Raw genomic sequence first — 12,171 nt, 5'->3', positions numbered from 1 at the left:
CACGACGGACCACGGATACGTGTCCGACGCAGATCCATTTCGTCGGTCTCTGTCACGCGTTACACACGCGTATTTCCTTCACCGCGTGAACGCCGGCGGGGAGAGAGCATACGTTAGGAAGAAACAAGGGAACGACGATTATCCGTTATTGTTACGAGCGTTTTAGTCGCATTTAGATTCTCGTTCTTCTCTCTCTCTCTCTCTCTCTCTCTCTCTCGTATGTTTCTTTTTCTCTCTTGATTTTCTCCTTTACGGACCGTTCAGGGAAACTATGTTCTCATCCTTGTTCGTGTCGCCGCTCTGTTTTACAGATTTTATAGACTGTTGCGTGAATCATACACACATTAACGGACACACCCCCCCACAGACACATGGCGCGCGCGTACATATACACAAACACACATATACATGTGCATACATACATATATACGGACCCGCGCGCGCGATAGGGTGGCTCTTTTTCCTTATCGATACACGGGAGCGTCTGTTGCTTCGTTCGACAATCACCGATCTCGTACGCGTGGGCGTTCGGTATCCTTTCGCTGGCACGGTCGAAGGACACGCGGGCGTCGACAACGAGATCGAATCTCGCGCGCAATCTCGTCGAGTGAGTGCTCGCAAGCGAACACGCGCCGTCCGTCGATCGCGCGACGATCCACGGAAATCGCGTCGGTCCCGAGCGATCTCGCTCCGCCGCGAATAGAGACGAACGACAAATACAAGACGGTAGAGAGATAGAGGGCGAGCTAGGTAAACGAGGAAAAAGAGGAAACCAAAACCGTAGCTTGTACATATTATATATTAATTATCATCTCGTAAGGATCTGTTATTATTGTTAACTCTGCGAGGGACGTTACCAAGATTATATTTCTACTTGTCAAATATATTTCTTCGCGTAGGGCTTTACACGCGTCTGTTCGTCGCGGTAATATATATATGTATATGTCTACATATAATATTACGCGATATTATATATACATACATACATACATCCATAAACACATGCGTACATACATACATACATCCATGAATATATACATAAGTACATGCATACATACACCCATACATACATACGTACATACCTGCGTATATATATATAAATGCGTACATATATAAATGCGTACATACATACATGCGTACATACATACATACATACATACACATACAAACACACGCATACGCATATACACAGGGACTGCCAATTTTCGTTCGTCCTCATTCAAATTGGTTCTCTATTTTACTTCCATTTTTTGTATTGTTTACTTAGGCTATATGCTATACATACATATATGTATATATATATATATATATATATATATATATATATATATATATGTGTATATATATGTATATATGAATACTTATGTATATACAGAGATTTTGCGCGCGCAGGACTGAGCAGACGGTTTTTTTTACTTGAGATTTATTACGATTTCATTTTAGTTCCACTGTCGTCCGGTGTCGTCCTTTTTCTTTCCTTTGTGTTTTTTTCTTCTCTTTAGTTTCCATTTTCTTTTATGCCCCGTGTCCCCAAACAGTTTTTAAAATACCGACGCGACTGGTTTCTCATCTTTTCTTTTTTTTTTGTTTTCGGGGGAGCATTTCCATTTCAGCCGTGGACCCCGGCGGCGCTGAACGGTATCCCGAAAGAATCGGTGGTCGAATAAAAGAATTCGAGCGAACTGTGTCCGGATTAAAAAACGTGACGGTCTCGCGACTTCTCGGATTCGCTTTTTTTTCTTTCTTTTTTTTCTTGTTCTTTTAATTTTTGGTACGCTAGTTAGAACACTGTGATTTTTAGGTATAATTTTTATCTCGAACCAACAGCCGTGTTTAACAACGCGATACAACCACACCGATACAGCCCGGCCGCGGCTGCGGAATCGTTTCGCCGTTTTATTCGAACCGCGTGTTGCATTAATTTTAACCGGACCGTAAATTATTTCGATTCCACGGCAATTTCATAACTCGCTAGCACGTAATTTAAAGGAAGAGGGACGGGGCTGCGCGTATTTTCTTTCATTTTTTCTTGCTTTATTCCCCCTCCATTTTTCACCCCTTCCCTCCTATTTCTTTCTTGAATTTCTTAATTACAGTCGGAAGTCGCCTCTTCCGGGGAGATAATTTTCAATGTGCTTTCATTCATCGTTAATGACCTTTGCACCGGGAAAAAAGCGCTTAATTAAGTCTCGCGTGCCGGAGCTTTTCGACCAAAAATTCTCCCCCTCTCTTCTCTATCCGCTCGTCTTCCATTCGCGGGTGTCCTGTTTTAGCTCGCGCCGGTTTCGTTTTCAAGATTTTTTCTTTTTCTTTTCCCCGCCACGGGAGCAAACGGATCGCGAACAGTCCCCGAGACTATGCAGCGCGCGCGGGGCACCCTTGTCCGCGGACGAGAGAAAGGAAAAGAATCTTTCCGCCGTTATGTTCCAAGCTGTACAAATTTCTTTTACCAGCGCGTAATCGAACAATTCGAAACGATCGAATCGAATTCCATTCGCGTCGAGTTACGTGACCAGGTCGCGCGTGACTTTTACCCAACTAACTTAGGTTCAAGCCGGGAAAAATTCGGAAAAAGGCGCGCGGCACGTTCCTTCCGAACCGTTCTATTCTTCTTTCTATCGACTCGCGTACACCGGGTGTCCCGTTTCCTTTTTAACGACCCGCCGCGGCGAAAATTGTCGAGCCGGAGCGTGATTAACATCGAGAACTTTCGGACAATGTGCTCGTTATTGCCCGCCAGTTTATTCGGCACGGAAGAGCGTGTGTCGAAGCGGGGCCGACGAAATTTCCGTGAATATATTTTTCCCCTTTTAACAGCAAAACACGGAAAGCATTTCTTACAATTTTCTTGTTCAGCGCACTCCGATACACCTCTGAAAATATTTTCAGCCTGTACAGACTCCGCGCGTCGTATCTTAGCGGGGCTTGAATTCCGCGTTTCGACGCACACCCAAGAGAAACCTGCTCCCCTTTTTTGACACGCCGCTCCTCCGAGGAACTCACAAATTTCATTTTACACGCGTTTCCCTCTGAAAAATGCTCCAGTCCCTCTTTCAGATCGCTCGGCGTGCCGTTTCTCCGCGAAAACTTTCGATTCCAATTTGATACATATTTCACGACACGTCTCAAAACCGTTTCACGCCTTTTTCCCCGTCCACTCGCCGCGTCATACTTCATTCAGCGACAAAATTAAGTGGACACCCTTCAAAACACTTTTTAAAATCGAACCACACGACTGGAGATACTTTTTGAGTTTTCGGAAGGATTAGTTTACTATTGTGTAGAAAAAACGTTTTTGAAGAGTGAGCAGTGAAAGGGATTTTTTTGATCTGTAACGAAAATTTAAAATACACTTTTCGTAGATCTGACAGAGTTATTAAAGTTTCAAATCGATCAACGGTGGTCATGAGCTACGAATAATTAAAATTGGCGAAAATTGTGAGAAACTGCAATTTGAAAAACATATTTTAAATTTGACGCACAGATGAAGAAGTTAAAAATCCGTGACCTACGCTATCTTCTAAATTCCGAGCAATTTCAAGAAAATTTTGTTTACGTATTATCTAGTAAACTATCTCCAAAAGGAATTTCAAGTTGTTATAATTTTACAAAAATGTGTTAGACTGCGGATTTTTGTGCAAATTTCTAAAACACAAGAAAGTATTACTACAAATTAACAGCATTTTTAGTTCAATTCCTATCAATTTTCCAATAAGTCAATTTTTTACTCAACTCGGTGCTTAATAATGTGTGAGATTAGGAAATTGCATAAAGATCGCCGCAGCCTGGTTATTAGTTTTTTGTCCACTTAATATTTCAAGGGCGTAACGAGTTTCGACGATAACCACGCTCCAAGAAGAATCGGGACACCCGGTGGCCGCGTTACGTTCGTTTTAGAATGATCGATTAACGACGACTGTTTTAAATGTCCCGTCTCCTTTCTTTTTTTTAAAGCCCGTCTTCGGTCATCTGGGATCGCATTCGGAGCGCGAGAGCGGGTCGAGATTCTTCGTTTTACGGTTGATCGATTTTTACAGAGAGATTAGGATAGTTTAGCTAGTTGTGACGTTTCGTTTTTTGGAACTACACCGTCCCAGGCCGTAATGTTTTTTAACGTTGAAAATGTTTACTCTCGTTCTGTTCCCGCGGTGTTCGATACACCGGCGACGTCGCGTGCGATCGCACGAACGTGTCGAAGTTGTTCTTCGTTCATTACTCGCTCTTGAATTGTTGAAAGTTTCGTTGCGGAAATGCGCTCGCGTTTGCGTTACCGTTTAAAAGTTTGGGGATGCGATTCGTTAGATATTAAGGTGAAATTGGAACAGAGATAATCCAGGCTGTGCGAACTTTTCTATTGTAATATTAGTCTCGTTGATATCCAATTGATTAACAGTTTCCACATTTCCGCATCTCATACCGAATTATTCTCATTTCTACGATTCTTGTTCCGAAATTCGTCTACAGGAGGATGTCCCAAAAATGTTGTACTTGAACGATCTGATTTCCGGGGTCATTTGAAGTAACTTTTTCATTTGCGAAAATCTTCTCCGCTGTTTCGTTAAAGAGTTATTAACGAAAAACACAGACCAATCAGAGCGCGGCTAGAACAGGCCCCGCTGAGCGTGGCGTTGTCACTGGCCGAGTCGGGGTCCGCTCAGAGGGGACTGTCGTAGCTGCGCTCTAATTGGCTCGTGTTTTTCGTTAATAACACCTTAACTAAACAGCGGAGAATATTTTCGCAAAGGAAAAAGTTACTGCAAATCACCTCAGGAATTACCCATTTCAAGAAAGTGCAAGATTTTTGGAGCACCCTGTATATTTATCCACTATAACCAGCGAACGATTTGAACGTTTATAGACAAGTGTTAAATATTTCTGTTGAATTTATAAACTGTTTTGCACATGCTACAATTCGTTTCGAAATAATATACTGTACAGCGAATAGATTCAATGTAAGTAAAATAATATCGTAAGTTTGTTGAAGGATCACAATTATTGTTTCCGTCATTCATGTTAACTACTTTTTATTCGTACAGTAAACAATGCAAAAGTCTTGCCAAACGTTTTAAAACTTCAAATCGTTTAGCTCGATAAATTGGAATTATTTAACAATAAGTACATTATTTCGTTACTACAATTAATTTGATTTTCACATGTCGATGTACAAACCTCAGACTTTTAATCGGTAATGTACGCGGTAATCACCATTAGCTAATCGTTGAACGTTCTTCATGCTGAAAGTGTTATTGTTAATTTCAGTGTAGGAGGTGTCCGTGCAAACGTTTTCGCGTTCTATTTGTTGTCTCGTCGAGAAGCGTCTTCCTAAAAGGGCAAGAGTTAACTAAAAGGGAAACAGAAAAAAAAAGGGAAGGAAAGGTTGATTTTCATTTCGACTAGTCTGTTGTCGCTTTTATCGAGATATCGGTTGTTGTGTCGTCGACGAATTTCGCGTTTGGCCGTTTCTCCTCGAGAAGGAACTTCCTGGTAGACTGCGATTTTTATGTATTCGTGAAAGCGCGCGTAAAACACAATAACCTACGAATTTTAGTGAAATACCATGAAATTACTATTTTATTTTCAACTTAATAAATACAACAAAAACAAAAAAAAAAAGAACAACACAAATGTCTCTATTTTAACTTGTTTTTACCGATTTCGATGTGTATTAAAAGTGTGAACCTGTATAAAAACATCCGCAAGTCCAATTATTAAAGAGAAATTTCGCTCACGATCTCCGAACGAGAGAGAAAATCGTTCCGGGGATCGCAGCGGTGGCCGTTGGGGGTACATCCCGCCCCCCCCCGTCTTACGGTTAAGAATGCTAATCGTTAATCTGTAAATTATCGTTTCACGTAAACGCATTACGCTTTTATCGTGCAAGGTGCTTCGCGCGGGTATTGAGCGCACAAAAAAAAATAAGAAATGAAAGAAAGAAAGAAAAAGAAAACGAGTAACAAAAGGAATAAACACTAACGCTACTAATTAAGGATAAAGGTAAATCATTCAATCTCGATCGTGAAGGGGCGAGAAGGTGGCGACGAGTCCGACGGGGACGACGAGAAGATGTGTAACAGCCTCGACGCAGTGTCGCCAGATGAGGGGAGGGAGCACGAATCAAGGGGAAAAAGTTACCCTCTCTCTTCGGGCCGTGGCGTAAGCGTGGGGGAATAGCGCGGTAGAAGGGGAAGTTAGGGTGGGGAGACAAGTCTTGATCTGGCGACACTGCCTCGACGATCCTTCTATCGCCGCCGACAAACCGGGGAGGAAAACAAATCACCTCTCGCGAGAACTGAGGACAAAATCCGTCGTGTTTCGTGTTTCGCGTTCGAGACGATCCACGAGAAGCCGCTATTTCCAAAGATCGAACGCCCCGTCGACGTGTTAGAAACCGCCCTCTCGGTTCGCCGTTAATTTCAGTGCTGCAACGCATAGCGACTAAGAGAACGGCGTTATCGAGCGAGGTGAATGAGGCCGAACCGGCTCGCGTTTTAAATTGTGTCTGTAACTCGTCATCGCATCGTTCGAGACTTCTCACTTGTCCCGTGGCGTCGGGGACACGCGCATTCTTTGTAAATAGGCGATTAAGGTACGCAACAAAGCTACTAGCGCGCGCATAAAGGAAACAAAACGAAACAAAAAAAAAACGTAAAAAGGAAAACGATGTGAACTATTCATGACAATATCGCCCTCCCCGCATACCTCATCCTACACTCTTCCCACGCCGAGATTGTCCTAATCGAGTAGGCTCGATCGATACTCATAAACTTCATTCTATATTTTTGTCTTCGAAGATAACTGGCTCGTGACGTTTCGTGTTCGATCGCCTGCATCGATCTTGCTCGGATGAACGAATAACCGAAAGGGGCAACGGATCGAGGAACGACCACGGAGAAGAGACACGCGACGTACCGCTTTGGCCAAATTCTTCAAATACGCTTATTACTGTTATAGTGTCCGACAGCGGTTCACATTGTCTTCGAGGGAGCCTACCTAGTTCATCCATGCCGATCTCCTGGGCGATCGTTCCTTTATGACCGATCGACACTGTATTCCCAGTTACAAGACTCCCGGTCGGGCGTTCTGAGCAGCCTATAACGAGGGTATGGACTTTCAATTAGCTATGTACTACTCTCTAGTTCTCCCACTGATTTAGGATCGGTAACGTCTATTTTGCACCGAGCGATCTTGTAACGAGGGAGTACCGTACTGGGAGCTTTGCTCCAACGGTTTTTGTCGGTTCGTGAGTCAGTTCCCCAAGACTCAGCACAGTATTCCTCGGTTAGAAGCTACGCGGTCAGGTCTATAGATGAGCCTACAACAGTGATGGACATGTATGCCTGCCGAAGGCATAACGCTTCCACTACCAACGCCTCTTTCGTGTAGCGCACACCTTCGCTGCGCAGCAGTGCCTCGTGCCTCCATCTCTTCCCTCGTACGTTCCGCCATAACCGACCCATGCGCGGTTTATGATGTCTATCCACATCCATCAGGCACCGCTGCGCAGCGTAGATGCGCGCTGTACGAAAGAGACGTTGGTGGGAGAAGCAGACGGTTCAGGGGCGCCTACCGTGCCCACCACTGGCCTATAACAAGGATACCACGTTTTCGTTTCCGAAAGGACTTTTCTGCATTCAAATGACTGTAATAACTACTCTCTAGTTCTCCCGCTGATTAAGGATCGGTAACGTCCATTTTGCACCGAGCGATCTTGTAACGAGGGAGTACCGTGGTGGAAGCTTTGCTCCAACGGTTTTTGTCGGTTCGTGAGTCAGTTCTCCAAGACTCAGCACAGTATTCCCCGGTTAGAAACTACGTGGTCAGGTCTATAGATGAGCCTGTAACAGTGATGGACACGTATGCCTGCCGCAGGCATAACACTTCCGCTACCAACGTCTCCCCGGTTAGAAGCTACGCGGTCAGGTCTATAGATGAGCCTATGACAAGGATACCACGTTTTCGTTTCCGAGAGGACAAATGCATTCAAATGGCTGTAATAGTTACTCCTTAGTTCTCGTACAGATTGAGGAATGACGTCTTTCACTTTGCACCGAATAATCTAGTAACGAGGGAATACCGTAGTGGGAACGCTGTCCCAGTGATTCCTGCCAGCCACTCAACCATAGTTCCCCAAAAGTAGCACAGTATTCGCCGGTCGGAAGTAATGTGTTCAGGTGTATCCAAGAGCCTATAACGAGTATACCATGGTTTCGTTTTCGGTACAGATCTCCTTTGCATTTAAATAACTCTAGTTCCTTGTGTTCTGCCTATTGAGAAACGGTAACACATTGTATCAAGTGCTCTTCTAACGAGGGAATACCGTATTGGGGACGCTGTCCCAGCGAGACCTGTCGGCCACCCGATCGTCGTTCTCTGAAAATAATCAATACATACACTGCTTCCCGGGTGTAAGCCACGCGGTCAGGTCTATCTGTAACAAGGACGTCACGGTTTGTTCACACTTGCATGGTACAGTAGTGCACAATTAAGCGTCCGTAGTGGGGGGGGGGGGGGACTGAATGCGGACACTTAAGTGAGACAGGTGGCTTCTACGAATTCAACTGAAGGCAGTGCAGGGGATGTGAGTGAGATACCGATACACCCATAAAGTTTTGATTGGCCCGCTCGAAGCTCGGTCCGAGGCCCCATTTTTTTAGAATTGGGGGGATAGCGGCGGGCACTTAAGCGTGCAGAAGAGCGGACGCTTAAGTTTGCACTACTGTGGCCACTCCACTCCTTCATATCGAAAGGCGGTAACGTCCGTCAAGTAGTAACGCAGCGAGAATACCGTTTGAATGATTTTGTTCGCAGATTATGTACTCACGAACCGGCGACAATCCTTGACGCACCGCGTACGCGCAGCTACTTTCGTCTCGCGCGGTCACAGTGACATTGTAGTCGCCTCGGTATAACGTCGAGTAAAATCGATGCAGGTCCTCGATTATTTCCGAAATCGAGGTGTCTCGCGATCGATCACGGTTGGAACCGATTCGTCGTCCGATTTGCGCGACGATCATTGAAACGTCACGGCACCCAGCGCTCTTCCGATTTGTATCTCGTGGCGGATAAAATCGAAGCACGATCGCGATCGGGGGATATCCGGGCTCGCTCGTGCTGGCTTCCCCTTTTTCTCGCTATAAACGCGGCGGCTGAATGATGAAAGCTCAACGAGGAATGCGAGCCGCGTTTGTAGCCTGTCCAACAGCGGGCTAGTTGCCTAATACACGATCTCGACGGGACGAGCTCGGACCCCGGTCCATTGTATTTATACCGGGTGTTCGGTAACTGACGGTACAACCGAAAAGGAGGGAGGCTCTACGTAGAAAGATATGATTAGGCTGAGATATAGTCAAGTGCCTGTGTACCTGACGAATATTTAATATTATATTAATATCATCTTTATACGTAGAATACCCTTTTCGGTGGTACCGCCAGTTACTGGATACTGTATATACAGGGTGCCCCAAAAATGTTGTATTTCCTTAGAATGGCTGATTCCTGATGTCCGTTTTATGATGTTTTCGAATTATTAACGAAAAACGTTGACCAATCAGAGCGCGATGGCAGCAAACGGCAACGCCCACGATCAGGTGGGCCTGTCGTAGTCGCGTTCTGATTTGTCCGTGTTTTTCGTTAATAACTCCTTAATGAAGCCGCGGAGAAGATTTTCGCAAAGGGAAAAGTTACTTGAAATAATGTCAGGAATCATCCCTTTCAAGGAAGGACATTTTTCGGACAACTTGTGTATATACAGAAGCATATGTGTGTATATGTATACGAATACACGCATACCTGTTATTTTTCTCTCGAACAAAGAAGTGAGCGTGTACGTGTGATATCGTGAAAGCGAGGTAGGGGTGAGGCACGGCGATTCGTCGTGCGAGGAACGAATATACGATACGGATAAGGTGTACATATGTACAGGGTGTCTCAAAATGTGTGGTACGGTTGTGCTAGTAAAGTAGATTTTCGTTCGAGAACGAACGATGGTGTACTGGACGTCGTTTTTCACAACGATCGACTTTAATCTCGGTTAATAAACTTTTTATTGAAATTCTGTTCTACAGGGTATTCAAAATGTTGCCACGAAATGTCTATATTGTTCATCATTATTAGACTGCGGGTCTTTATGCGAAATCAACAGTTGTCTGGATCAATTGCAAGAAACAGCAACGAGATAGAAATATTTCTTCTAATAATTGTAATAAATTGATATATTTAAATTCTTCGGATCATTTTAACGTTTTACATTTCACCTACTTGTTTTTGTCATGAACGCATAAAATCCGCAGTCATTATGACAGACAAAAGGTGCTTAGCGAGCGTGGAATCCAGTTCTTCGATCTTCAGTTTATCGAATGAAGAGCTTAGTGGATGTCAAGTAACGATTTAGTGAATTTTGAAAAATCAGCTTTAAATTTATTGGATAACACGTTCATCCGCTAAGCTCTTCATTCATGTCCAAGGGTTTTCGTTCTGCCGTTCGTCCCGGTGGGGTTTGCGAAGTACTTAGCATCGAGTCGTGCGAGCAAGTTATCGTTATACGGAGTGTCCTAAATAGTATCGAGAACCTTGAAAGGGGTGATACCTGGGTAGTTCTAAGCGCCATTTTCCTTTGCCGATTTCACACTAGAGCGTTCCGTTTCCAAGTTATTGACGAAAAACAAACCAATCAGAGCGCGGAGGGTAGCATTAGCGCCGCGTTGTCGTTGAGTCGTGAACAAGAGAAGCAGCAGAAATTGATTTCGACTCGTTCATTTTTCAGAACAGTCGTTATTTCAGCCAGTTGAGATCGTTCTTTAGGCATAGCCAGCAGACTCATATGTATAAAATTTATACATTTTTTAGGCAATCATTGACTGAGCTACCTGAAAATAAGCAGTACAGCTACCATGCCATGATTGCAAAGAGTTAAAAAATCAATTTCTGCTCTTTCTCTTGTTCGCGACTCAACGACAGCTCGGCGCTGACGCTACGCGCCGCGTGGCCTGTCGCCGAGTGGGCGTTAGCTGCGCTCCGATTGGCTCGCGTTTTTCGTTAATAACTCGAAAACGAAACGCTCTGGCGCGAAACGGCAAAGGGAAATGTTTTGCTTAGAAGCACGCGACACGCATTAATTATGACTGTCTTCAACAACCTGTGTACAAAAGCGATGTCAATCGACGAAACGCGTAACTGTTTGAATTTTGTCCAATCGTACGGGTACAGTTTCGTTTGGAATTACGCGGTTTCTGTGATCCGAGCATTTTAAATGTCCACGTCTATCAGCATTTCTACGAGCACGTTTGTCGTAAGAGAATCGTGCGAACGAACAGCGGCGATAAAAATTCTACAACGTCTGTGCCGAAGATCTCTCTCTCTCTCTCTCTCTCTCTCTCTCTCTCTCTCTCTGGAAAGAACTCTCTGGTAGAATCAACTAATATTCGATTTTTCATTCTACATCTGTCCTCTCCCGACTCTGCGACAAATTTTGAACCATCCTGCGTATGTACATACGCGCGAGTACATAGACGTGTACGAGCGTACAAAGAATCCCGAACGAGACTTCTCTCCTTCTTCGTCGTACGATCGACATGTATCGCGAGACCGCCGCGCACCTTCAAGAAAACTGCGTGAAATGCCGAACAAAAAAGCGCCATCCACATAGAGATATACGTGGTACGCGCCGTCTATAGTATACTTAGGAGGCACGCGAAAGGACGGAAAGAACGAGGTAGTTTCCTGTCGGCGTGGCTTCGACTTCCCAAGTTTCTCCTCGAGGCAGCTCGACCTCGTTCTCTTCGACTTCTCCGCAAATTCCCGTGGGACGGCTTTCTCAACGATTCCACGATCGGCTCGATCTCCTTTCTTTCGCCTCCTTCTCCCCCCACTCACCTTTCGATCCACCCTCTCCTAGCTCTCCACCCTGAATTCCTAATAATTTCGTGGATCTTACTGGACACTCGCCCGTTTTCGTTCTACCGGTTGTTGCCAGAACGCTCTACAAAAGCTGTCGCCGTAAAACCTCCAGATTTTCCTTCCTATTCGCAGAGAATCTTGTTTTTATTTTCCGCTCGGTTTAACCTCTCTTAAAAAACTGCGGATTTTCTGCATTTATGAGAAAATGGGCAGGTGAAACAAGGAAAAGATTAGGAGAGTTTAGAGACATCGATGTGCTGTTAACTTAACGTAAAA

At 44.5% G+C, this 12,171-nt stretch overlaps 1 protein-coding gene across 2 annotated transcripts in view; it reads right to left on the bottom strand.

Moving 5' to 3' along the window:
- Positions 1-9,508: 9,508 nt before the first annotated feature.
- LOC143353940 (uncharacterized) overlaps positions 9,509-12,171 on the bottom strand; it is a 340,337-nt gene continuing 337,674 nt past the window's right edge. For both annotated transcript variants that reach the window (XM_076787548.1, XM_076787547.1), the window contains exon 3: positions 9,509-12,152. The gene's annotated coding sequence lies outside the window, so the exon portion shown is untranslated. The remainder of the gene's footprint in view (positions 12,153-12,171) is intronic.

This window comes from Halictus rubicundus, chromosome 5 (genome assembly GCF_050948215.1).
Source record: "Halictus rubicundus isolate RS-2024b chromosome 5, iyHalRubi1_principal, whole genome shotgun sequence".
NCBI classification, from domain to species: Eukaryota; Metazoa; Arthropoda; class Insecta; order Hymenoptera; family Halictidae; genus Halictus; species Halictus rubicundus.
Note: the sequence above shows the minus strand (reverse complement) of the source record. Positions and strands in the feature narration are given on the sequence as shown.